The sequence below is a fragment of the Dasypus novemcinctus genome, chromosome 13 (assembly GCF_030445035.2).
Source record: "Dasypus novemcinctus isolate mDasNov1 chromosome 13, mDasNov1.1.hap2, whole genome shotgun sequence".
NCBI classification, from domain to species: domain Eukaryota; kingdom Metazoa; phylum Chordata; class Mammalia; order Cingulata; family Dasypodidae; genus Dasypus; species Dasypus novemcinctus.
In genome coordinates, this window is record NC_080685.1 from 111504168 (window position 1) to 111528950 (window position 24783).

The 24783-nt window shown below is 41.7% G+C and overlaps 1 non-coding gene and 1 pseudogene across 1 annotated transcript; both read left to right on the plus strand.

Annotated features, from left to right (window-relative positions):
* Positions 1–17026: 17026 nt before the first annotated feature.
* On the plus strand, positions 17027–18559 carry LOC101420403 (serine/arginine-rich splicing factor 7-like; annotated as a pseudogene).
* Positions 18560–22857: 4298 nt separating this feature from the next.
* LOC111765634 (U6 spliceosomal RNA) lies at positions 22858–22960 on the plus strand. The gene has a single exon (XR_002797932.2). It is a non-coding gene; the product is annotated as a U6 spliceosomal RNA (small nuclear RNA).
* The last annotated feature ends 1823 nt before the right edge of the window (positions 22961–24783 follow it).

The following is a 24783-nucleotide window of genomic DNA, read 5'->3' on the forward strand; positions in this document are numbered from 1 at the left end:
ACAGACCAGCTTACAAACACAATCCAATATCTATTTTTGCAATTCATAAACCATATCAAACTCTACAACATGCATCCTAAATCTATGACCATCATGTTTAATTTCTTACCAACCTAAATTCAATAACATATGTATTATATGTGCTATAAAACATAAAAGACTGAAAAGCCATAACAATGATTATGCCTTTGTAATGGAATATGAGTGATGCTCCCTTTAGATCTTTATAGTCTAAAAGTTGTTTAATTATGTATTGATTTTATTATTTTAGGTATTATCAAAGTATCATACAAAGCTAATCATATAAATAATGACATGATAAACACCAGTAAACTTACCAATTACCTTAAAAAATAAATGTGATGGGAGGTCTGTGGTTCAAATCCCGGGCCTCCTTGACCTGTGTGGAGCTGGCCCATGCGCAGTGCTGATGCGCGCAAGGAGTGCCCTGCCATGCAGGGGTGTCCTGCGCATAGGGGAGCCCCGCGCACAAGGATTGTGCCCCGTAAGGAGAGCCACACAGCGCAAAACAAAGTGCAGCCTGCCTAGGAATGGTGCCGCACACAAGGAGAGCTGACACAACAAGATGATGCAACAAAAAGAAACACAGATTCCCGTGCCACTGATGACAAAAGAATGGACAAAAGAAGACGCAGCAAATAGACATAGAGAACAGACAACTGGGGTGGGGGGAAAAGGGGAGATAAATAAATAAATAAATAAATCTTAAAAAAAAAAAGTGAGATGTGCATTTGTTATTATTTTATCAATCCCTAAAATTATATAATAGTACTTTGCATGTATTATTTAGAAGACATTTGTGATTCATAATTTTATTATATTTTTTAAATCATTGTTTGCATATTTTGAAATGTACATAAATACATGATATTGTAAAAAAATAATATATGTATTAGGGTTCCCTAAGAAACAGAATTAACAGGGTATATCTGTAAATACAATGAGATTTTATAAAATTGTCTCATGCAGTCATGGGGATGCAAGAGTCCAAATTCTGCAGGGCAAGCTACAAGCCACAAACTCCAATGAAGGTCCTTGATGAATTCCCCCAGAGAAGCTGGCTGGCTGAAATAGAGATTGGAATTTTCTCCTTTGACTGCTGAAATCAATTAGTCTCTTTAAAGATTTTCAACAGATTGCCTTAGATATCTCTCATTGCTGAAGGCAAGCTCCTCAGTTAATTGTAGATGTAATCAGCCATAAATCAACTCACTGATGACTTAACTCCATGAAATGTCCTCACAGTACAATTAGACCCGTGCTTTCTTGACCAAACAACTGGGCACCATTACCTGGCCATCACAGCATAAATCTACACTGTTCCTAAACTCTTCTGTTCCCCAACCATTTTGTTGTACTTGGCCTAAATTATATCTTTATACATTATATTTTCCAAACTATGGATTTATCATTTCTATTTATGTATTTGCATTTTTGAACCTGTAAGAAGTAAAAAGTGGCATTAAATACCAAAAACTATAATACAATGGTACTGGTATTTATAATTACCCAAATGGTAATCTTTACCATAGGTCTTTATATCTTTATGCCTCCTTGAACCACTTCTAAATGTCTCTTCCTTTTAATATGAAGAACTCCCATTAGCATTGCTTGTAGGGCAGGTCTAGTGGTGACGAACTCCTTCAGCCTTTGTTTTTCTTGGAATGTTTTAATCTCTCCCTCATTTCTAAAGGAAAGTCTTGCTGGATATAAAATTCCTGGTTGGAAATTGTTTTCTCTAAACACTTTAAGTATTTCATCCCACTGCCTTTTGCCTCCATGGTTTCTGATGACAAATTGATACTCAATCTTATTGGGACTCCCTGATACATAATAGGTTGCTCTTCATTTGCAGCTTTCAGAACTCTCTCCTCCATTGCATTCAACAGTTTTTTCACTATGTGTATGGCCATTTTTCTCTTCTAGTTTATTCTGTATAGTGCTCATTGCTCTCTTAGATATACCTATTCATGTCTTTTGCAAAGTTTGGAAAGTTTTCTGTCATTACTTCTTTGAATATTACTCCTGTCCCATTTTTCTTCTCCTTCTGGGACTCTCGTAATACATATATTGGTATGCTTGATGGTGTCCTATGGCCTTTTGGCTATTTTCACTTTTCTAATTTTTTTCCTCCTCCGTCTGACAATTTTTCAATGATCTTTTCTTTGAGTTCACTGATTCTTTCTTCTGCCAGCTCCAATCTGCTGTTGAAACCCTTGGGGAATTTTTCATTTCAGTTATTGTGGACTTCAACTCTGGTAGTACTGTTTGGTTCCCTTTTAAAATTAACATCTCTTTATCGAGATTCTCCTATTGTTTGTTCATTGTTTTCCTGATATCCTTTAGTTCTTTATCTGTAGTTTCCTTCATCTTCTTGAGCATATGGAGGATCATTTTTTTTAAAAGACTTTGTCTAATGTTTCCACAGTCTGGTTTTTTAGTTGATGTTTTCTCAATTTTTATTCTCCTCCTTTGGATGGGCCAGTTCCTGTGGTTTTTTTTTTGTTGTTGTTTGTTTTTTGTCTTGTAACCCTTTGTTGCACACTGTACGTTTTAATATTTTAAAGTGTTAACTCTGGGATTTAGTCCCTAAGCATTCTGAGTTTGTATCTAGCTGGTGTTATGAAAGAGATTTCCTTGAGTGCTATAAGTTAACACAATCAGGCAAACCAATGCAAAAAAAAAAAAAACCCTTTCTTTGCAAATTGACCTTGAGTTGTCTTGTGCTCTCCTTCAGAGTTTAGGCCTCCTATTAAGAAGGTCCGCCCAAGGCAAATGCAAAAAGGAGCTTCTTCCCTGTCCCCTTTGAGCCTGTGTCTTGTCCTGGACTCATGCTTGCTAGTAGCTTTAGGGTCTCTCTCTTTACAGGAATTTGAATGCTTTCTTTTCTTTTCTTTTTTTTTTTAATTCAGGGTTAGATCTCAATTATTATTTTTTTTAAAGATTTATTTTTATTTATTTCTCTCCCCTTCCCATCCCCTCCCTCAGTTGTCTGCTCTCTGTGTCCATTCGCTGTGTGTTCCTCTGTGTCTGCTTGTATTCTTGTCAGTGGCACCCGGAATCTGTGTCTCTTTTTGTTGTGTCATCTTGCTGCATCAGCTCTCTGTGTGTGTGGCACCATTCCTGGGCAGGTTGCACTTTTTTCATGCTGAGTGGCTCTCCTTACAGGGCGCACTCTTTGCGCATGGGGTTCCCCTACACAGGGGACACCCCTGCGTGGCATGGCACTCCTTGCACGCATCAGCACTGCATGTGGGCCAGCTCATCACATGGGTCAGGAGGCCCGGGATTTGAACCTTGGACCTCACATGTGGTAGGTGGATGCCTTATCTGTTGGGCCAAATCTGCTTCCCTTGAATGCCTCCTTGACTTCATATGTAATAGATTCTCTCCCTCTCCCAGGTGCTCTACTGTAGGACTTAAAGCAGATCAGTATATTCAGACAGTTTCTGCCAGTTTAATAGTTGTTCTGGTGGCAGGACTGTTTCCTGAGCTCTACTCTGCCATCTTGCTACATATATTACGTCATTATTTATCATTTCTGGGTTTGAGTTACCATCTAGTGCCTTTTCCTTATTCCAATGCAGCTTTACTTCCACCTTCATCCTTTGTGCTATGATTGTCAAATATTTTGCTTTTCTCGATGTTATAGGCCCAACAATACAAATATATACATATTGTTTTATACAATTGCTTTTTAAATCAGTTAGAAGAAATAAGCATTTACATTCTTATAATTACATAATTACATAATTACCTTTACTGGTGCTCTTTATTTTTTCATGCTGATTCAAATTACCATCTGAGGTAATTTCTTATCAAGTGGGTCTTTTAGAAAGAAATTCCCTCAGTTTTTGTTTACCTGGGAATATGTTCGTTTTGCCTTCATTTTTGAGATAGTTTTGTTTAATATAAGATTCTTGCTTGACATGGTTTTTGTTTGTTTGTTTGTTTTGTTTATTTCCTTTCAACACTTTGGATATGTCACCCACTGATTTCTGGCTGCTATTGTTTCTGATGAGAATTTAGTTGTTAATCTTATTTGAGTTCTATTGTATGTGGTGAGTGATTTTTCTCTTGCTGTTTTCAAAGTTTTTTCATGGTCATTGGTTTTTAGTAGTTTTACTATGATGTGTCTAGGTGTTGCTCTCTTTGTGTTTATCCTACATGCAGTTCATTAAGCTTCTAGGATGTGTAGATAAAAGTTTTTCATCAAATTTGGTTCATTTCAGCCATTTTTTTTTCTTTGAATGTTTTTTTTTTTTCTCCTTTCTCTTCTTTCTGGTACTCAAATTATATGTATGTTCATGAGCCAAATGGCGGCTCACATTTCTCTGACACTCTGTTCATTTTTCTTCATCCCTTTTTTAATCTCTGTTTTTCAATTTGCATACTCTCTGTTGCTCTATCTTTATGTTCACTAATTTTTTTCTTCTTCCAGTTTAAATCCTGTTGAGCCTCTCTAGTGAATTTTTCATTTACTTATTGTATGTTTCAACTCCAGAATTCCCCTTTGAATTTTTTTATAATTCCTATCTTATTGATATTCTCCATTTGACAAGGCATTGTCAGCATACCTTCCTTTGCTTCTTTAAGTATGATTTCCTTTTGTTCTTTGAACATACATGATGGCTTCTTTGACGTCTTTGTTAATGTTGATATATGGGCCCTCTCCCAGGCAGTTCCTGTTGCCTGCTTTTTCCCTATGTATGAGTCATACTTTCCTTTGCCTTTCTCCTAATATTTTGTTTTAAACTAGACAACTTGATACTGATTCAACCCCTCAGACACTCTCAAGATCTTGTTTATTTTTTGTAGTTTTTTTTTTTTTTTTGGTTTGTTTTTTGTTGCTTTTTGTCATTTGTTAAGTGACTTGATTGGACTATTTTAGATTATTCTATTTCCTCCTCAATGAAAAGGCACTGATGTGGCTCCCCAGGGTGTGTAACCTTGGGATGTGCAGTCACCCTGGGATGAATGGTTTTAACAGGACTCTCTTTGACTATCTCTTTCCCTGATCTCTCTCTTGAACTGACTGCTTCTGTTGATAGTATACCCAAGTATTAGACTGTACTAATTGCTGGCTAGCTGCTCTCATTTTTGACAATGCCCAGAGGAATATGTAGCTCCATAGTCAACACTAATTAAATTTAAGCCTTTCTTTAAGAACACTTTTTCAGACTAGTGTTTGAGATTTGTTCTTACCCTGGGAAGGTTTCTACTAGCCATATCTTTCCCTGGTTTTCTCAGGTAAACTTGTTGAACTGTGGGTTAGTTCATTGCTCCCATGGAGCTAACTAGCCTTTTCTTCATTGCTTACCATCAAAATTTCCACTGTTTTTGAAAGTGCTGTTAGTCTTAAACTCCCTCAAAGTCTGTTCTAAATAAATTCACTTTTCTTGGGGGAGTGTGAAAGTGGGTTTTGGGAGATTCTCTGTTTTGTTTTGTTTTTTTAATGTGGTTTTTATTGCTTTTACTTACCAATAAAATTAATACTTGATACATAAAACAGTCTTGCCTTAAATTATAAATACACTGTACAGCGTTAAAGAATGAATTTTTCTATTGAATGTACATACCATTAAGTTTTGTGAGAAACCACTCTTGTCATTATCATATAGCATTCATAAAGCTTAAGATTTCAAGTCTAAGAAATCTATGGTAAGAGTTTTCAAAACTGCAGTAAAGGTATACTTTTAAATATTGATCAATACATATTCCATAACCTGAATCTAACATGAACATTAGCCTTTTCTCTGTTGTTGTTTTTTCTATAATATGGCCTGACTTGGTGGTGCAGAGGTTCTCAACAGGGGTTGTTAGGCCTCAAAGCAAGGCCTTTATGGATAACCAGAGATGGCATGAAGAAAACTTTTGAGAGTTAGGCAAAACTCACATTTATTATGTCTGCAGAGGTAAGGAGCCAAGGCCAGCCCAAAGTGACTCAGACCTGACTCCCCCTGCTGCAGTTTCACTCTTGTTTAAATACCAAAGTTACTACTTAGCACTTGCTTTGATTATGCATTAGTTTTTATGCATATGGATGAACACACATAGCTGGTTATATAACTGTATGATTAGTATGTTCAGGAAATCACACTTGCACATACATTGCATGATCAAGAAAGGGGCAGATAACTCCACCCTGGGTGGGAATTTTACTATGTTAATTAAGCAAGTTGACATGAGGACAGCAAGGGGCTACTCTGCACAGGTCCAGCCAACTGGATGAAGCTGGTTTTCATACTTCATTGCTTCAACAGGATATTCTTGACCACCAAAAGTGGAATTTGGCCCAAAGAGAGGGTTGCACTTCATTACCTCCTGATTTACATACAATTCTTTTCTTTGTGTCCTAGCAACAGGGAGAGAAACAAGTTACTTTCAGGTATCCGGTCATCCTGCATCCATCAGGGTGACTTTAACCCTCAGGGAACATGGCTGGCATCACTTTGGTTGTCACAACTGGGGGAGAAGGTGATGCCGGCATCTACTGGGCAGAGGCCAGGATGCTGCTAACCAGCTCCCAGAAAATTTACCTGGCATGGGACGTCCACGTGCCAAGGATAAGAAGCCCTGGTACAGAGCATTGCCCAGTCCCATTTTATGAAGAGCCTGTCTGTCCACTGTGATTCTGAAAACATGTAACTTGCTGATTGCCAATAATATTAAAAGATTTAACCTAATCATATAAATGCTCATTACTAAAAGCAATGATTAACTTTAAATATCCAATGATATTCCAGAATGATTAAACCACAAATCAATTTAGAATGACAGAGATTGGGACATCTATCACTTAATTTCCCTTGAACCTGCTCTACTAACTTAACCTGTTGATCCTGAAAGTTAATTAGCATGTTTTTGAGGTAGCCAAGCAAATAGCTTTTTTGCATATTTACTGGACCATGATTTTTTTAAAAAACAATAATATATATAAAGCATTTGGCAAGTAGCAAAGTGTTCTACAAGTATTCTGAAAATATTTATCACAACAATATCAGCAATGAAAAGTTTCACTTATTTGTTCAAATTTGTCATAAGCATGTTTTTCAACAGGTTAGATTTATTTGTCTTCTATTTTACAAAGTCTCATCATAAGAACAGTGCATATGTATGGAGTGTGGCAGTTTCAGATTATTTATGAACCGCAAAAAAGATAAGGATTATGTTTGTAAACTGGTCAGTTCCTCTGGGTGTGATACCTTCTGATTGTATTAGATTCATCTCGGACGTCTTTGATTAAATTACGTTAAGATTAGGGTTTTGTTTTGACCATGTCAGTAGGGTATGACTCGGGGTTGAGTCCCCACCCCCTTGGTGGGCAGATATAAACGGACACTCACCCAGGAAGACCCACAGAAGAAGATACCCAGAGAGAGCTCCATAGACACCGCAGAGGAGAGAACTCTGATCCTGTGGCCACAAGAGAGATCACTCATTCGCCCAGTAGTCTGCAGCGCTCTGAAAGCCCAGAAGGAAAGGAACCCTATGCCAGCCTGGAGCTGAGACAGGAAGACACGGAGCCTTAAGAGGAAAAAGGAAGGCTGAACCCTCGCAGATGTCACCTGCCATCTTGCTTCAACATGTGGCAACAGACTTTGGTGAGAAAATTACACGCTTCCTCACAAACAAAATGTAATCAATTTCATGTTCACCCTAAATACCACCAGATTGTAATAAATTCATGTTATGTAATTAATTTCTCCTGGAGGAACCTCTTCCATGAAAATTCCTAATTCAGCTTTTTAAACACCTCTGTGCTGCTCGTCTCCCTCCAACTGCATCATTTTCTTCAGGTTCTCCTGGATTACTTAACAGATGACTACAACGAGCATTGGTAAAACAACTTGGAAAGGCAATTTTAACATCTGATCTCTGCTATAGTAGGAGACTACTTTGGGTATTGAGTAAGAAGACACAGCTCAATCTTTTGTCGATGTTTTCATTCAGGTGACAATTCTTTTTGGGGTCAGCTCCAATTTTACTGTCATTTTCATCAATAATAATACACATCTCTGCCAGAAGTTGGACCTGTTGCTCATTGAGATTGTCCATGTTTATTTCAGCCATTGTTGCAATATGTCTGATCTGTCCTGAAATACCCACATCCTGCCATAGCAATCCATGGGTGGCTGAGCCCAGAGATGAGAACCCCAACTTGGTCTCTGTTCTTATGGCTTGCCTCTCCCCCTAGACAAAATTTCTGGGACATTGCTCTGGAGTTGAGGGCAAGAAAAGTGGCCTGCTTCTCTTCTAGTGACACCCCAACCTTACAAGCAAGGTGCTGGGTAGAGTCTGATCTTCTCCAGTTGTTTCTCCCAGTATGTAACCTCTGCCCTACCTACTAGTGACATCAGGTGAGTGACTGGGTCCCAGTATTCTCCATCTGCCACACTTGCTGTAGTCTCCACCCTACAACCCTGAGCTAAGTGGAGGAATGGAGACCCCTGGCTTCTTGTCCACACTCACCTAGAATTTACCCTCTGCAACATGGAGCTGGTGGGGAAGAAGAATGAAAAATTCCATCAAGCTGCTCTTCCTGGGGAGATACAAAAGCCTGGGAGCTGGTGGGAGAGGAAGTCCCATTTTCCTGACCACACCTGCCTGGAATGGAGCTTTTGTCATGCTGAGTTGAGGGCTGGGGAAGAGGGAGCTAATCATAGCTCAAGTGCCATAGATTCTTGCTCTTAACAAGATTCTGTAGATTTTCTTGAATAAATATTCTACATTTACTGCCTGTCCTTAGGACAACTTCCAGAGCCCTTAAGGAGTTGTTTTAAAAATAATTTTCACGAGTTAGGGTTGTTTCACTGGGAACTTGGGTCCACAGAGCCCCTCATGGAGCCATTCTGGAAGTGAGAGCTTCTGAAATAGTATCTTATGAGGGTTTTTACATGCAGGTTTCTGATAACTATTAAGGTTGACTTTTTTTTCATAAAATCTTTCATAATGTGCTATCTGTGTGAGTCCGTGCCTGTTTGCTCAGAGCCATTCTTCAACCTTACTCTGCACTGCCCTGCAGGCTCCCATGTCAGCTGGATTCTGAGGGGGATTGGCTAATGGGAGATAGTGGGGGGCGATTCAGAGTACAAGGAGCAGCCAGGGATTTCTCCCCTCCCTTCGCTCCTCTGGGCTTTGCTTGCTTGGCTGTGGCTCCAGCTGCTGCCAGCAGACTTGCGTGGTTACCACTTCCATTAGGTAATGCCAGCTTCTGGGCTCCTAGACTTCCCCTTACCTTTTTCCATCCAGCTGAAGCAATGAGTGCGGCTTCCCAGATTGCCAATCTCTGGATTACCTCACTGTCCCCTCTTTGCCTCTCAAGTCCTCCATCTCCTATATTACTAATGCCCCGTAGGATATTAATATTGTAATGGCCTGTTTTTCTAGTTATACCCTGATTGATACACCATTAGTGTTCACTATTCTGCTGGAAATACCTTCTCTCATTTTATGACTTGTCTTTTCATTCTCCTCTATGGAACCTTTTTTTTTTTAAGGAGGTGCTGGGCATTGAGCCCAGGACCTCATACATGGGAAGCAGGTGCTCAACCATTGAGCTACATCTGTTCCCCTATGGCGCCTTTTTTCTTCCTATCCCCTTCCCCACCCCACCCCCCACCAGTTGTCTGCTCTCTGTTCCACCCGCCGTGCGTTCTTCTGTGTCTGCCTTTATTCTTGTCAGCGGCACCAAGAATCTGTGTCTCTTTTTGTTGCGTCGTCTTGCTATGTTAGCTCTAGTGCGGGGCTCCCCTACGCGGGGGACACCCCTGCGTGGCACAGCACTCCTTGCGCGCATCAGCACTGCGCATGGGCCAGCTCATCACATGGGTCAGGAGGCCCTGGGTTTGAACCCTGGACCTCCCATGTGGTAGGCAGACGCCCTATCTGTTGGGACCAAGTCTGCTTCCCTATGGTGCCTTCTGATGAACATTCTTAACTTCAGTGAAGTAGCCAATTGTTTTTTCAGCTTATCAAGTTCCACTAAAATTCCTTTTGGAATTTTGATTAGAAATCCATCAAATCTGCAAATCAAATGTGGGCATGGGGAGACTTAACATATTTAAGACATTTAGTCCTCCAATCTATGATTATAGTCTATCTCACCATTGAAGTCTTCTTTTATATCTTTCAATAACTGTTAGTATTTTTTATTACAGTCTTATATATCTTTTGATTTATATTTAGGTAATTTTAATGTTACCATAAATGTCATCCTTTCATTTGATTGCATTTTTAACTGGTTGTTGCTGCTGTTTTAAAATACAGCAGCACTGTATTTTTATACACTGATTTTCTGTCTAGCAATCTTGAAGATTAGAACCTTATTTTATTATAATAATTTATCTGTAAATTCTTTTGGTTCTTCTACAGAGACATTGCCAATAGATATTGAATGGCATCATATTCTCTTTCTGCTTCTTTTGAGACAATCACATAATTTTCCTCCTTTAATCTGCTTTTCTACCAATTATACATTCCAGATAAACTGAGGGGCTTACAGGAAGACCTCACGACTGCCTAGATATGTTGGGGTAACCAGAGAGAATGAAAGCTTCATGGCAGGCCTTGCTTCTAGGTAGACTAGCAGCTGTTAAGGGTCTAAACCATGGGCCTAAGGGAAAACCCACAGAATCCCCGCAATACTTCACAGATGAGGAAATCAGTTGAGAGGAGTGAGGGATTATGTGAAATGTTTAAAAGATAAAGATTCCAAAAAAACTACAATGATATCACGGTTATTCACACACTTAAGATATTAACAATAATTTCTTCATATAACCAAAAGCCTATCGATAATTGAGTTGTCTCGTAAATATCGATTATTTTTAAACTCAGATTATTTGTATCAGAATCTAAATAAGGTCAACATGTTGCAAATCACTGACGTCTTTTAAATCTCTTTTTATCCACAGATTTCCCCTTCTCTTTGCTTCCTTTGCCTTGCATTTGTAAGGAACCCAGGCTTTGACCTATAGTTTCCCAGTCAGGATCTTGCTGACGGCGTCCCCGGGGGATAGCTTAACAGGAACTTCCTATTTCCTAGACATCGGTAGTTGAGCCTAGGGGCTTAATCAGATTCCGTTTGGCTATTTGGGGGGTACTGTGCTCTTTCATTAAGAGGCGCACTATGTCTGAGTATCGTTTTTTTTTCTGTAATCTCAATCCGTTTTATTTTTGATGGAGAACTAATGAAATTTAATTCTGTTAAATTTGAAACAAAGCGTCCCACTTTCAGGAAGAGCTGTGGTTCATCTGACTCTCTTGACAGAAAGATGCAAGGTTGGGCAATCCCCTTTTAAGAGAAATAGTCACTCTAGACTAATTCAGGCAAAACAAGAAACCAATTCCATGTCGTTTTTCCCTCTCTCAACAACAGGATTTTCTCTTTTCTTCATTACCTTGCAGTTGCCACACACTCCGCGGTTTTCCGCGGAGGACCCAAGCTGAGCTATTACTTCCTGAGGGCACCGAGGAACTCGCTTTTAAAGGCGAAGCGCGCCGCGCGGGACCCGCTGCCCCTTCGGGAGGGCCGAGCGCCCCCCCCCCGCGCTCCAGCCGCCCCGCCCGGGCCTGGGCCGCGGCCGCCCGCCTCACACCGCTCGCCCTCCGCGGCCCTCGGCGGCCGGGCACCGAGCGCGCCCGGACTGGGCTCCCGGTGGTCCCCGAGTCACCCCCGCAGAGGCCGCGCACCTCCCCGCCCGGGCCTGGGCCGCGGCCGCCCGCCTCACACCGCTCGCCCTCCGCGGCCCTCCGCGGCCGGGCACCGAGCGCGCCGGGACTGGGCTCCCGGTGGTCCCCGAGTCACCCCCGCAGAGGCCGCGCACCTCCCCGCCCGGGCCTGGGCCGCGGCCTCCCGCCTCACACCGCTCGCCCTCCGCGGGCCTCGGCGGCCGGGCACCGCGCGCAGCGAGCGGGGCTCCAGGGCCCAGCGGCCCCCGGCTCGGCACCCCGGGAGCCGCGGCCAGGCCGCCCGGGCCCGAGGCGCCGCCGTGGGGAGCCGGGAGTCGCGCGACCCTTGGAGCGGGTCCACACCGAGCAGCCCCGCCCCGCCCCGCGCCGGAAGACCCCGGAGGCCGGGCGCGCGGCCTCCCGCCGCGGGGGGCGCTCAGCGCGGGCTCGGGCGGGGCGGCGAGGCCTGGTCCCCGGCTCTCCCCTCGGCCGCCCCCGCCCCGCTGCCCTTCAGGCCCTGGGGCCGAGGCCCGGGTCTCGGGAGCCGGGCACTCCCGCCTGGGAGGGGCCTCTGCCCTGGGGGGCGCAGCGGGCGGCGGCGGGGAGCGGGCAGAGGCTTGGTCCCTAGGCCCGGCGAGCCCGGGAGGGGCTGGGCCGTGAGCTCATCGCAGGTTCCCGGTTTGGCCGGATAATGTGGCGTATCACACTGACTGATTTTGTGTTGAACCCTCCTTGCATACCTGGGATAAAACCCACTTATCATGGGGCGTAATTCTGATAGTGTGCTGTTGGATGCAGTTTACAAGTATTCTGTTGAGGAAAATTGCATCTGTAGTCATTAGAGAAATTGGTCTACAATTTTTTTTTCCTTAAGATTTATTTATTTATTTAACCCCCCCCCCCTTGTCTGTTCTCTGTGTCTATTTGCTGCCTTGTCTGTTCTCTGTATCTATTTGCTGTGTCCTTTCTTTGTCCGCTTCTGTTGTTGTCAGTGGCACGGGAATCTGTGTCTCTTTTTGTTGCATCATCTTGCTGTGTCAGCTCTCCGTGTGGGCAGCGCCTTTCCTGGGTAGGCTGCACTTTCTTTCATGCTGGGCGGCTCTCCTTACGGGGCGCACCCCTTACGCGTGGGGCTCCCCTACGCAGGGGCACTCCTGCGTGGCAGGGCACTCCTTGCGCGCATCAGCACTGCGCGTGGGCCAGCTCCACACCGGTCAAGGAGGCCCGGGGTTTGAACCATGGCCCTCCCATGTGGTAGACGGACGCCTTCACCACTGGGCCAAGTCCGTTTCCCTACAATTTTTTTTCTTGTAGTATCTTTATCTGGTGACCCAACCCGCAGATCAGTCGAACCAAGACCTGAGGGAAGGAGTGGGAATGAAAAAGGGACAAGAGACACAAAGTATGGAGACAAGACAGGATTCTGATCAAGTCTCGTTTATTGAGGGTCAATAAGGGGTTCTTATAGCCAGGGATGAATGAGGTGGTACATACTGACAACACGTGTCTGTAAATGATTGGGTAACTAGACTTTGATTCTAGTGCCACGAATGCCAATTGGAGCCTGGGGAGTGGCGTAAGAATAGAAACTTAATTGCTTCAGTGAGGGTGGGGAAAGGAAACTTAACCTGGTTAGTATCTAAAAATAGCGCTTAGCAACAAGATGGCCAATATAACACCTGTGCCAGAGGCAGCTCCCCACAATCTGGCTTTGGTATTAGGGTGCAACTGGCTTCATAGAATGAATTAGTTAATATTCCCTGCTCTTCAGTTTTTTGGAAGAGTTTGAGCAGGCTTGGTATTAATGCTTGGCATGATGGGCAGAATTCACTTGGGAAGCCCCCTTGTCTTTGTTCCGAGGTTTTTGATGACTGATTCAGTCTCTACTTGTAACTGGTTTTTGATGACTGATTCAATCTCTACTTGTAACTGGTCTGTCGAGGTCTTCTATTTCTTCTGGAGTCATTGTAGATTGTTCTTGCGTTTCTAGGAATTAGTCATTTCATCTACATGGGCTGATTTTTTGTCATACAGTTGTTCATCGTATTCTCTGATGATCCTTTTTGTTTTTTAAAAGCAGTTTTATTGAGATATATTCACACACCATGTAATCTAGCCAAAGTGTACAACAAAGGCTTTTAGTATAATCTCAGTGCTGTGCCTTCATCACCACAAAAAATTTTTACAACTTCATTCTCCAAAAAGAAAACCTCCACACCCCTCAGCAACCACTAATCTAACTCCATCTTTATAAATTGATTTATATTTGCATTTTACATAAATATATAATACTTTGTGTTTAGTTTATTTCAGTTAGCATAATGTGGGGTTTTTTGCCCTATATTAATATCTTGTAACATTAACATACATATAACATTTGTACAGTGTTGAAGTTTTTACTGTCCTATACAGTCCCTGTTAAATCTTTTAGCCTACCTTTTAGTAATGTACATGACTTAGTCTTTACCTTTCAACCATTCTCATACCCAAATATTATAATAGCACTACTAGTTACAAACATTATGTTGTGCTTTTACCTTTTCTATTCATTTCCAAAGATTAATAGATAACCTTTGTACCAGTTCTGCACAAGTTCACCCTCAGCTTTCCATTCTCTAAACTCATTCTTTTTATAGCAATTCATATTCAAGTTATTAACTCCATAAATTTACACAATATATTTAGTTCATAATAACGCACTCATGTGGTTTTTGTCCTTTTGTGTCTGGCTTGCTTCAGCTGACATAGTGTCCTCCAGGTTCATCCATGTTGTCATGTGCTTGACGACTTCATTTCATCTTACAGCTGCAGAATATTCCATCATGCGAATACACCACAGTATGTCCATTCATCTACTGATGGACACCTGGGTTGTTTCCATCTTTTGGTAATCATGAATAATGCTGTTCTTTTTTTTCCTCCCTCTTGCCCCTACCCTGCTGTTTTGCTGTCTATGTCCATTCACTGTGTGATCTTCTGTGTCTGTTTTGTTTTTTCTTTTTTTTTTGTCTTCCTGTTTCCTCCTCTAGGCTTCACTGGGATTTGATCCTGGGAACCTCTGATGTGGGAAAAAGGTTCCCTGTTGCTTGCACCACCTCAGTTCCTGGTTTCTGTTGCATCATGCCTTGACTCTTCCCTGCATCTCTCTTTTGTTCTGTCATCATCTTGCTGCATCACTCGCTGCATGGCAAGCAGGCACACCTTTTACCAGGTTGCCCAGACGACTGAACTCAGGTCCTTCCATACAGTAGACAGAAGCCCAATCACTTGAGCCACCTCTGCTTCCCAATAACGCTGTTCTGAACATCGGTGTGTGCAGATGTCTGTGTCACTGCTTTTAGTTCTTCTGGGTATAAACCCAGTATTGTATACCTGGGTCATGTGGCAAATCTATATTCAACTTGGTTAGGAATAGTACTATATTCCCACTAACAGTGAATAAGTGTTTCTGTTTCTCCACATCCTCTCCAATACTTGTAGTTTTCTATTTTTTTTTTTTTTAACAGTGGCCATTCTTGTAGGTGTGAAATAATATCTCATTGTAGTTTTGATTTCTAGTTCTCTAATTGCTAATGAATTATGTTGAACACTTTTTCATGTGTTTTTTTTGCCATTTGTATTTCTTCTTTGGACAAATGCCTATTCAAGTCTTTGGCCCATTTTTTAATTGGGTCGTTTGTCTTTTTATTGTTGAGTTGTAGCATCTCTTTATATATCATGGATATTAAACCCTTATTGGATATGTGATTTCCAAATATTTTCTCCCATTGAGTTGGCTGCATTTTCAGCTTTTTTTTTTTTTTTTTTTTTTTGAGGTACTGGGACCTCACATGTGGGAGGCCGGGACTCACCCACTGAGCCACATTGGCTCCCACTTTTCACCTTTTGACAAAGTCCTTTGAGATGCAAAAGTGTTTAATGTTGAGTTCCCTTTATATGCTTTTTCATTTGTTGCTGGTGCTTTGCGTGTAAGAGCCAAGGTAATACCACCTACCACAAGATCTTGAAGATGTTTCCATACATTTTCTTTTTTTTTTTTAAGATTTATTTTATTTCTCCCCCCTTCCCCCAACTCCCGCCAGTTGTCTGCTCTCTCTCCATTCGCTGTGTGTTCTTCTGTGTGTGCTTGTACTCTTGTCAGCGGCACTGAGAATCTGTCTCTTTTTCTTGTGTCATCTTGCTGCGTCAGCTCTCTGTGTGTGCAGTGCCACTCCTGGACAGGCTACACCTTTTTCATGTGGGGTGGCTCTCCTTATGGGGTGCACTCCTTGTGCGTGGGGCTTCCCTATGCGGGGGACACCCCTATGTTCCCGGCACTCCTGGAGCACATCAGCACTGCACATGGGCCAGCTCCACAAGGGTCAGGAGGCCCGGGGTTTGAACCACAGACCTCCCATATGGTAGGCAGATGCTCTATCAGGTGAGCCAAATCTGCTTCCCCATACATTTTCTTCTAGTAGTTTTATGGTGCTGGTTTTTATATTTAGGTCTTTGATCCATTTTGAGTTGATTCTCATATAGGGAGTAAGATAGGGGTCCTCTTTCATTCTTCTGGTTATGGCTATCCAGTTCTCTCAGCACCATTTGTTGAAGAGACTCTTTTGTCCCTTTAACATACCTTGGTAAGTTTGTCAAAACTGGTTGGCCACAGAGGTGAGGGTTTATTTCTAGACTCATAATTTTATTCCACTGATCACTGTGTCTTTCTTTATGCCAATACAATGCTGTTTTCACAGTATTAGGGTGATGTTGGCTTCATAAAATGTGCTGTATAATTTTCCCTCCTCTTCCATTTTTTGGAAGAGTTAAAATAGGCTTACTGTAATTTTTTTTCAAAATGCTTGGTAGAATTCACCTGTGAAGCCATCTGTTCTTCGACTTTTCTTTGCTGGAAGACTTTTGATGGTGGTTCATTCTCTTTAAGTGTGATTGGTTTGTTAAGTTCTTGTATTTCTTATAGAATCAATGTAGGTTGTTTGTGCATTTCTAGGAATTTGTCCATTTAATCTAGATTGTCTAGTTTGTTGGCATACGTTTCTCATAATGTCCTTTTATGGGTCCTTTTTATTTCTGTGGGGTTAGTCGTAACTTCCCCCCTTTCATTTCTGATTTTATTTATTTGCCTCTTCTCTCTTTTTTTCTTTATTAGACTAGCTAAGGGTTTGTCCATTTTATTGACCTTTTCAAAGAACCTGCTTTTGGTTTTGTTGATTTTCTCTATAGTTTGTTCTCAATTTTATTTATTTCTGCTCTATCTTTGTTATTTCTTTCTTTCTGCTTGCTTTGGGATTATTTTGCTGTTGTTTTTCTAGTTCCTCCAGGTGTACAGTTAGGGCTTTGACTTTAGTTCTTTATTCTTTTTAATGTAGGCTCTTTTAAATTTCCCTCTCAACACTGCCGTCACTGCATTCCATAAGTTTTGATATGTCGTGTTCTTGTTTTCATTCAACTCAAGATATGTATGGAATTCTCCTGCAATTTTTCTTTGCCCCACTGATTGCTTAAGTATGTGTTGTTTAACTTCCATTTACTGGGCAATGGACCCTGTATACCCAAAAACATCTTGAAAACGAAGAGCAAAGTTGGAGAAATCGCACTTCCTTACTTTACAGTGTATCACCGAGTGCTGCCGGGATGCTTACAAGTGGGGGTGTGTTGAGCTTTCTCTTCATTCGTTACCTGGGCATTGTGAGCTGAAAGAGCCGAGAACGTGGGCCAGGCATGTCACGGCACGGAGGAGAGAACAAGGTATATGTCGGTGCTGGGAACTGGCGCTCGCAAAGGAAAGCTAGAAAGTGCTTTCATTTATTATGGTCTCTCTCTCTCTTTTTTTTTAAGGTTTTTTGTTTTGTTTTTATTTATTTCTCTCCCCTTCCCCCCTTGCCCCCGCCCCAGTTGTCTGTTCTCTGTGTCCATTTGCTATGTATTCTTCTTTTTGTCTGCTTCTGTTGTTGTCAGTGGCACGGGAATCTGTATTTTCTTCTTGTTGCATCATCTTGCTGTATCAGCTCTCTGTGTGTGCAGCACCATTCCCGGGCAGGCTGCACTTTCTTTCGCACTGGGCGGCTCTCCTTACGGGACGCACTCCTTGCGCGTGGGGGCTCCCCTACCCCGGCATGGCAGGGCACTCCTTGCGCGCATGAGCACTGCACATGGGCCAGCTCCACACGGGTCAAGGAGGCCCGGGGTTTGAACCACGGACCTCCCATGTGGTGGATGGACACCCTATCCACTGGGCCAAGTCCGCTTCCCTATTATGGTCTCTCAATAACGATGTGGATTAGGAGAAATCCTCCAGGATTTGCCTTTCTGGAATGTGAAGATCCCAGAGATGCAGAAGATGCAGTGTGAGGACTGGATGGGAAGGTGACCTGTGGTTCAGGGTGAGAGCTGAACTATCAACAGGCATGCCTCGGAGATCTTGTTTGATAGACCACCTGCCAGATGTCCTTTTGAGCCCAATGATAGGTGCTATGAATGTGGTGAAAAGGGACATTATGCTTATGACTGCCATCGCTATAGCCAGCGGTGAAGGAGCAGATCACGGTCTAGATGGCATTCGAGAGCCAGAGGAAGGTGATACTCCCACTCAGGCAGCAGGAGCAGAGGACGGAGGTCGAGACCAGCATCTCCTCAACCATCAAGATCTGTGTGTCTCTGTAGATTGAGATCTGCTTCACTCAGAAGATCTAGATCTGGTTCTGTAAAAGGACTGAGGTATTTCCAGTCCCAGGCAAGGCCAACGTCAAGATCCAGGTCCATTTCATGACCAAGGGACAGCTGACCAAACTCCAGATCTCCAAAAAGAAGTCATTCCCCATCAGGAAGTCCACGCAGATGTGCAAGTCGTGAAAGAAGAGACTGAAGTTCTCAAGTTTGTCTTTTAGGACAGTTCTTTTGTTTACATCATTATAAAGGATTTGTGCTGTACGTAAGGTATAACCTAGGAATGGTATTTCAGCCATCTAATCAAAATGGATCTGGATTATTATGCTCTGTAAAGTCACAGCAGTAAGATAAATTTTTGTTGAATGTAATAACATCCTGTGACCTGAAAACATGGGTTTTTATTTGATACATTTAAATAAAATGTTTCTAACTAGAAAACAAAACAAAAGTGTCTTACCAAGCTACAGTAGTCAAAACAACATGGTACTGGCACTGGATCAGTATATTGACCAATGGAATCAAATTCTGAAATGACCCTCACATCTATAGCCAACTGATCTTTGACAGCTGCAAAGTCCACACAATTGTGAAATAAAAGTCTCATCAATAAATGGTGGTGGGAGAACTGGTTTTTCTTATGCAAAAGAATAAAAGAGGACCCCTATCTCACACCATATACAAAAATTAACTCAAAATCTATTAAAGACCTAAATATAAGAACCAGGACTATAAAACTCCTAGAAGAAAATATAGGGAAGCACCTCTAGGACATTGTGTTATGCAATGGTTTCTTAGACTTTACACCCAAATCACAAGCAACAAAAGAAAAAAATAAATGAGATCTCCTCAAAATTAAAAACTTTGAGTTTCAAAGGACTTTGTCACAAAAGTGAAAAGATAACCTACTCAATGGAAGAAAATATTTGGAAACCACATATCTGATAAGGGTTTAATATTCAGAATATATAAAGAATCCCACAACAATAAAAAGAACAACCCAATAAAAAAATGGACAAAAGACTTGAAGAGACATTTCTCCAAAGAAGATATACAGATGACTTAAAAGCACATGAAAACATTACCAACATCACTAGATATTAGGGAACTTCAAATAAATGGTCACTATTAAAAAAACAGAAAACTACAAGTGTTGGAGATGATATGGAGAAATGGGAACACTCATGCATTAATGGTGGCAATGTAAGATGGTGCAGCCACTATGGAACACAGTTTGGCAGTTCCTCAGGAAGCTAAATATAGAATTGCCATATGACCCAGCAATCCCACTATTAAGGTATATATGCAGAAGAACTGAAAGTAGGGATGCAAACAGACATTTGTACACTCATGTTCTTAGTGGCAATATTTGGAATTGCCAAAAGATTGAAGCAACCCAAGTGTCTATCAACCAATGAATGGATAAACAAAATGTGATACATACATATAATAGAATATTATTCAGCTATAAGGATGAATGAAGTCCTGATGCATCTAATAACATCGAAGAACCTTGAGGAGATTATGTTGAGTGAAATAAGCTAGACACAAAAGGACAAATATTGTATGATCTCACTGATAGAAACTAATTATAATAAGCAAACTCACAGAATTTGAATCTAGACTATAGGTTAGCAGGATACAGAATAGGAGTAGAGAGTGGGAAAGTGATGCTTAATTTGTGCAGAATTTCTATTTAGATTGATTGTAAATGTTTGGAAATGGATAGAGGTGATGGTAGCACATTATTGGGAGTATAATTAACAGTGCTGAATTATGTATGTGAATGGGGTTGAAGTGGGAAGTTTGGGATCACGTATGTTACTAGAAGGAAAGCTAGAGGATAAAGCACGGGACTATAACACAGTGAACCCTATGGTGGATGATGACTGTGGTGAAGAGTACAAATATAAGAATGTCCTTTCATGAACTATATTAAATATACATCATCATTACAAGATTTTAATAATAGGGTGGTATATGGGAAAAATATACCTTATGCAAACTATCAATTATAATTAACAATAATATCTTATTTTTATTTTATTTTTAACAGTAATATCTTAATATTCTTTCATCATTTGAAACAGTGGTACCACGCCAATGCAAAGTGTCAGCAATAGGGTTGCATTTGGGAATGTTGTATTTTCTACATGACTTTTATGTATAACATATGACTTCTGTAATTTAAAAAAATAATCACAGGGAAGCTAATTTGGCTCAACTGATAGAGCATCCACCTACCATATGGGAGGTCCAGGGTTCAAACCCAGGGCCTCCTGACCTGTGTGGTGAGCTGGCTCACATGCAGTGCTGATGCGCGCAAGGAGTGCCGTGCCACGCAGGGGTGTCCCCCATAGAGGGGAGCCCCACGCACAAAGAGTGTGCCCTGCAAGGAGAGCCACCCCGCGTGAAAAAAGAGCAGCCTGCCTGGGAGTGGCTCCGTACACACAGAGAGCTGACGCAGCAAGATGGCGCAGCAAAAAGAAACACAGATTCCTGGTGCCTCTGACAAGAATGCAGTGGAACAGAAGAACACACAGCGAATGGACACAGAGAGCAGGCAAGGGGGTGGGGAAGAGGAGAGAAAAGAAAAAAAAAACCTAAAAAAAAAAATTACAGAGACTGCAAGATGGTGTCAGAGTAGCTCAGGCAGGGCACAGCTCTCTTGCAAAATAGGGGAGAAGGCATAGAAGTGGGACCTCTGCAGGCCAGGAAAGTGCCGCATTCATCTTCCAGGGGGGACTGGAGAGACCAAAGGGAAATCCATGAGTTGATATCCCTGTGGCCGGAAACACTGCCCATCCCCCTTCCCCAAGGCAAACAACCTGAGAGGCTAAGGGAGAGCGGAAAGGACAGACTCCTCCCTGGGAGGAGGGAGGGTTTGGTGGAAGGGGACTGTGGTTTCTCTTCAGCAAATGTAACTACCAAAACTTGCTAGCTCAGACGAGGTGGTGGACATTGAATTCATCTCTCTGGAAGGGTTCGCTGAGGAGCAGTACTTGCCAGCCAGCGGGCAGAGTGAGGGAAGGCAGTCAGCTCTCCCTGGATTCTTTCCCAAACATGGTAGACCTGGCCAGGCCCCATGGGCAGCTCCCTGCCACAGGGCAGTATTCAAGTTTTAGAAAAAGTGAAAAATCAGAGAGCTGTGAAATAAAACCCCTAGGCAAGAGAGAAATTGACCAACAGAAAAATAATCAACAAAAGCAGATGCCTAGGTATCAACAAAAGATCAAAACTTACACTGAGAAACAGAAGGTAAGGCCCACTCAAAGGAACTAGGCAAGAATCTAGACGAGACTCAGGATTTAAGACACCTAATAGAGAATGTTCAAACAAACCTCCTTAATCAATTTGAGGAGAAGAAGGAAAATATGACTAAAGAGACAAATGATATTAAGGTGACATTGTGTGAGCATAAAGAACAATTTGAGAGTTAATGGTTTGGACTCAGCTGTGTTACATATTGGAGATCGATTGTATAATTTAAATTTGTTAAGGGGGTTGAGATGTGATTGGAATGAAAGTAATTCTGTATAACTCTGCTTGCATGTAATTCATCAGATATAGTATGGAAAAATTAAGAATCATTTATTTATTAGGCCATAAAAGTAATATCTCTCTAGAAATAATTACAAAGGAAAATATTAGAGATATTTCATAATCAAATTCATATAGCAAATGATAAGGATATTTACTCAGATATGATTTCACATATTATAAAATTTAACCCAGCTAACTGGTATAAATCACAGCATTTCCTGTCAGCTTTAGGAATAGGGCTAATCATATTTGTTCTGTTGCTCATGATTCTTACCTGTGCCAGACAGTACTTTCAAAGAAAACTGCAAAGCGTAATAGCCATGGGACATGCAAATAATCCAGTGCTAGCAAAAGCACTTCAATAATTTCCCCAAGTTGTAGAGCTTGGCTGGTAGTCAATGATGGGTAAGACTCTCAAGAGGAGGGCAACCTAAGACAGGCATGGTCACCTCGACTAAAACAAAAAGGGGGAAATGTTGGAAACTGAGGCACAGTGGTCTTGCAAAGAGAGACGTACCCTTTCCATGGCTACACTTGCAACCTAGGGAAGGTGGTAATTAAGAGTTCCCAACAAACAGGTTGAAGCTGTTAAAGGCTGAAAGAAAAGATGAGCACTTACCTTTTGTAGTAAATAGGACACTTAGACTTTGTACCTTGAGATAAGATTTTTTGAGTTCCTTAGTAATGCTAATAGTTAACTGCATGCTTGTTCTCCTGTAGACTGGGGTATATAAAGAGCCCCTTGTAAACAATAAAGTTGCCTGATATGAATCTACTTTCAGACCCCCTGAAAAGAAAAAAAAAAGAGAACAATTTGAAAGCCTGCAAGAAAAAAGGAACAAAGCTTATGGGAATAAAAGACAGAGTAGAGCTAATGAAAAATCCATTAGAGGTGCTCACTTTGGCAGCACATGTACTAAAATTGGAGCTTTGGCAGCACATGTACTAAAATTGGAGCTTTGGCAGCACATGTACTAAAATTGGAACAGTACAGAGAAGATTAGCATGCCCCCTGAGCAAAGATAACACACAAATTCATCAGGCATTCCATATTTTTATCTTCTAGAGAATGTGCGAGTGACGATTTTGTCATCGTGTGTTGTATCAGTGGGTGGAGAGCCACATAAAGAGTGGGAAGGAGTGGGACTCCCATCCTGGGGAGGCCCACTATGTTCTCAAACAGAGGGGTAGGTGTCTCTCGGGAGCATGGGTGGTTCCTAATAGGGAAGGACAGACCAGTGTGTCAAGCCCTCAATGTTGTTGGAAATATCTATGATTCTTGTCCTTCAAGGAGTGAAGCCTGGTGGTCGCTGTGGGCCGCAAGGGGAGGGGGAGGGAGGAATAGAGTAGATGGAAGGGGAAGGTTCTGCATGAGCATTTAGGGTTTTGCATGATCTTGCAATGATGGATGCAGGCCATGTTGAATTTCATCAAAAATTTATAAAGTGTATGGTCTAGAGTGCAGACCATAATGTGAACTATTGACCATGGTCAGTGGCTATGTTTCAATATTTGTACATCAGTTGTAACAAATGTTTCATCCACATGTAAAAAGGTTATAGATAAGGGGATAAAGAAGAGGATGTTGGGTCTATGGAAGTCCCCTGTGTTCTGTATGTGATTTTATTGTGACCTAAGACTTCTTTCAAGACAAGCTGGAAAAAAAAGTAAGACACAGGGGAAGAAATGGAAGAAAATGTCACTATACATACAGGATATTACAGAGATATTACAGTGTTGACAGGTAAAACATAAAAAAAATTTTTTTTTAATATTTTTCATTTTTTTAATATCCCAATTTTTAATTTTGTTCTTATAAATTATTTTGCATTTTATTTGTTATGTTTAAACCTATCATTATTATTTCATTTTCCTATTAATTGTATTTGATGACATTCTTGGCATTTTTGAAGAAGTTTTGGACCACAGAAGAGTTACAATTGTGGCGGGGGAGGATCATTGGTGTGGGGTGTCAGTGATGGGGGATGCATGGGAGGAAGTTCACCTGGGCTTACATATAAGGTACATGAATGTGCTCAAATGTTCATGCGGCATTGTCACAGTGGGTGGAGACTCACACAATAACCAAAAGAATACTGAATTCCCATCCTGGGGAGCTCTGCCACACTTGCTAATAGGACAGCAACAATCCCCCAAGTGCAGGGCAATGACCAATGAAGAAGGATCGTCCATTGATGGGACCTTGAGACCGACAATTATGCTTATGAGCCTCTGCTCTTGAAATTGCAATTTAGCCTAGAGCTGTAGGGTACCTAAGAGTCACCTCCTGAGAACCTCCACATCGCTCAAATGTGGCCACTCTCTAAGCCAAACTCAGCATGTAAATGCATTACCTTCCCCGCAGTGTGAGACGTGACTCCCGGGGATTAATCTCCCTGGCACAGAGGTTACTACCAAGCACCAACGAGCAATGCAACTGGAAAAAGACCTTGAATAAAAGTGGGGAAAGGTAAAGACAAATGAGTTTATGTGGGTAAGAGACTTCAAAGTGAGTCAGGAGGTCTTCCCAGAGGTAATGCTTATGCACGTCTTAGCAGGATCTCATTGACTGCCAAAGTAGATGCAACCCTAAATAGTGGGGCTCCTGAGGGCTCTGAAGACACCCAGGTCATGGCAGATATATTTGTTCTTCTATCATTTTGAGCCTGCTGTTGTATGCTCTAATGTGTTTTTTATCTTGCTTATCTTGTCCTTCATTCCCATGAGCTCTGTTACTTTTCTAATCAGGCTTTCAAATTCTTCTTTGTGATGGTTCAATGTCTTCTTGATGTCATCGATCTCTTTAGCCATACTGTATTTCAGCTTATTAATTTGATTTTGAAAATTGTGTGCATCTTGTTAATTAGTTGTCTCAAATCC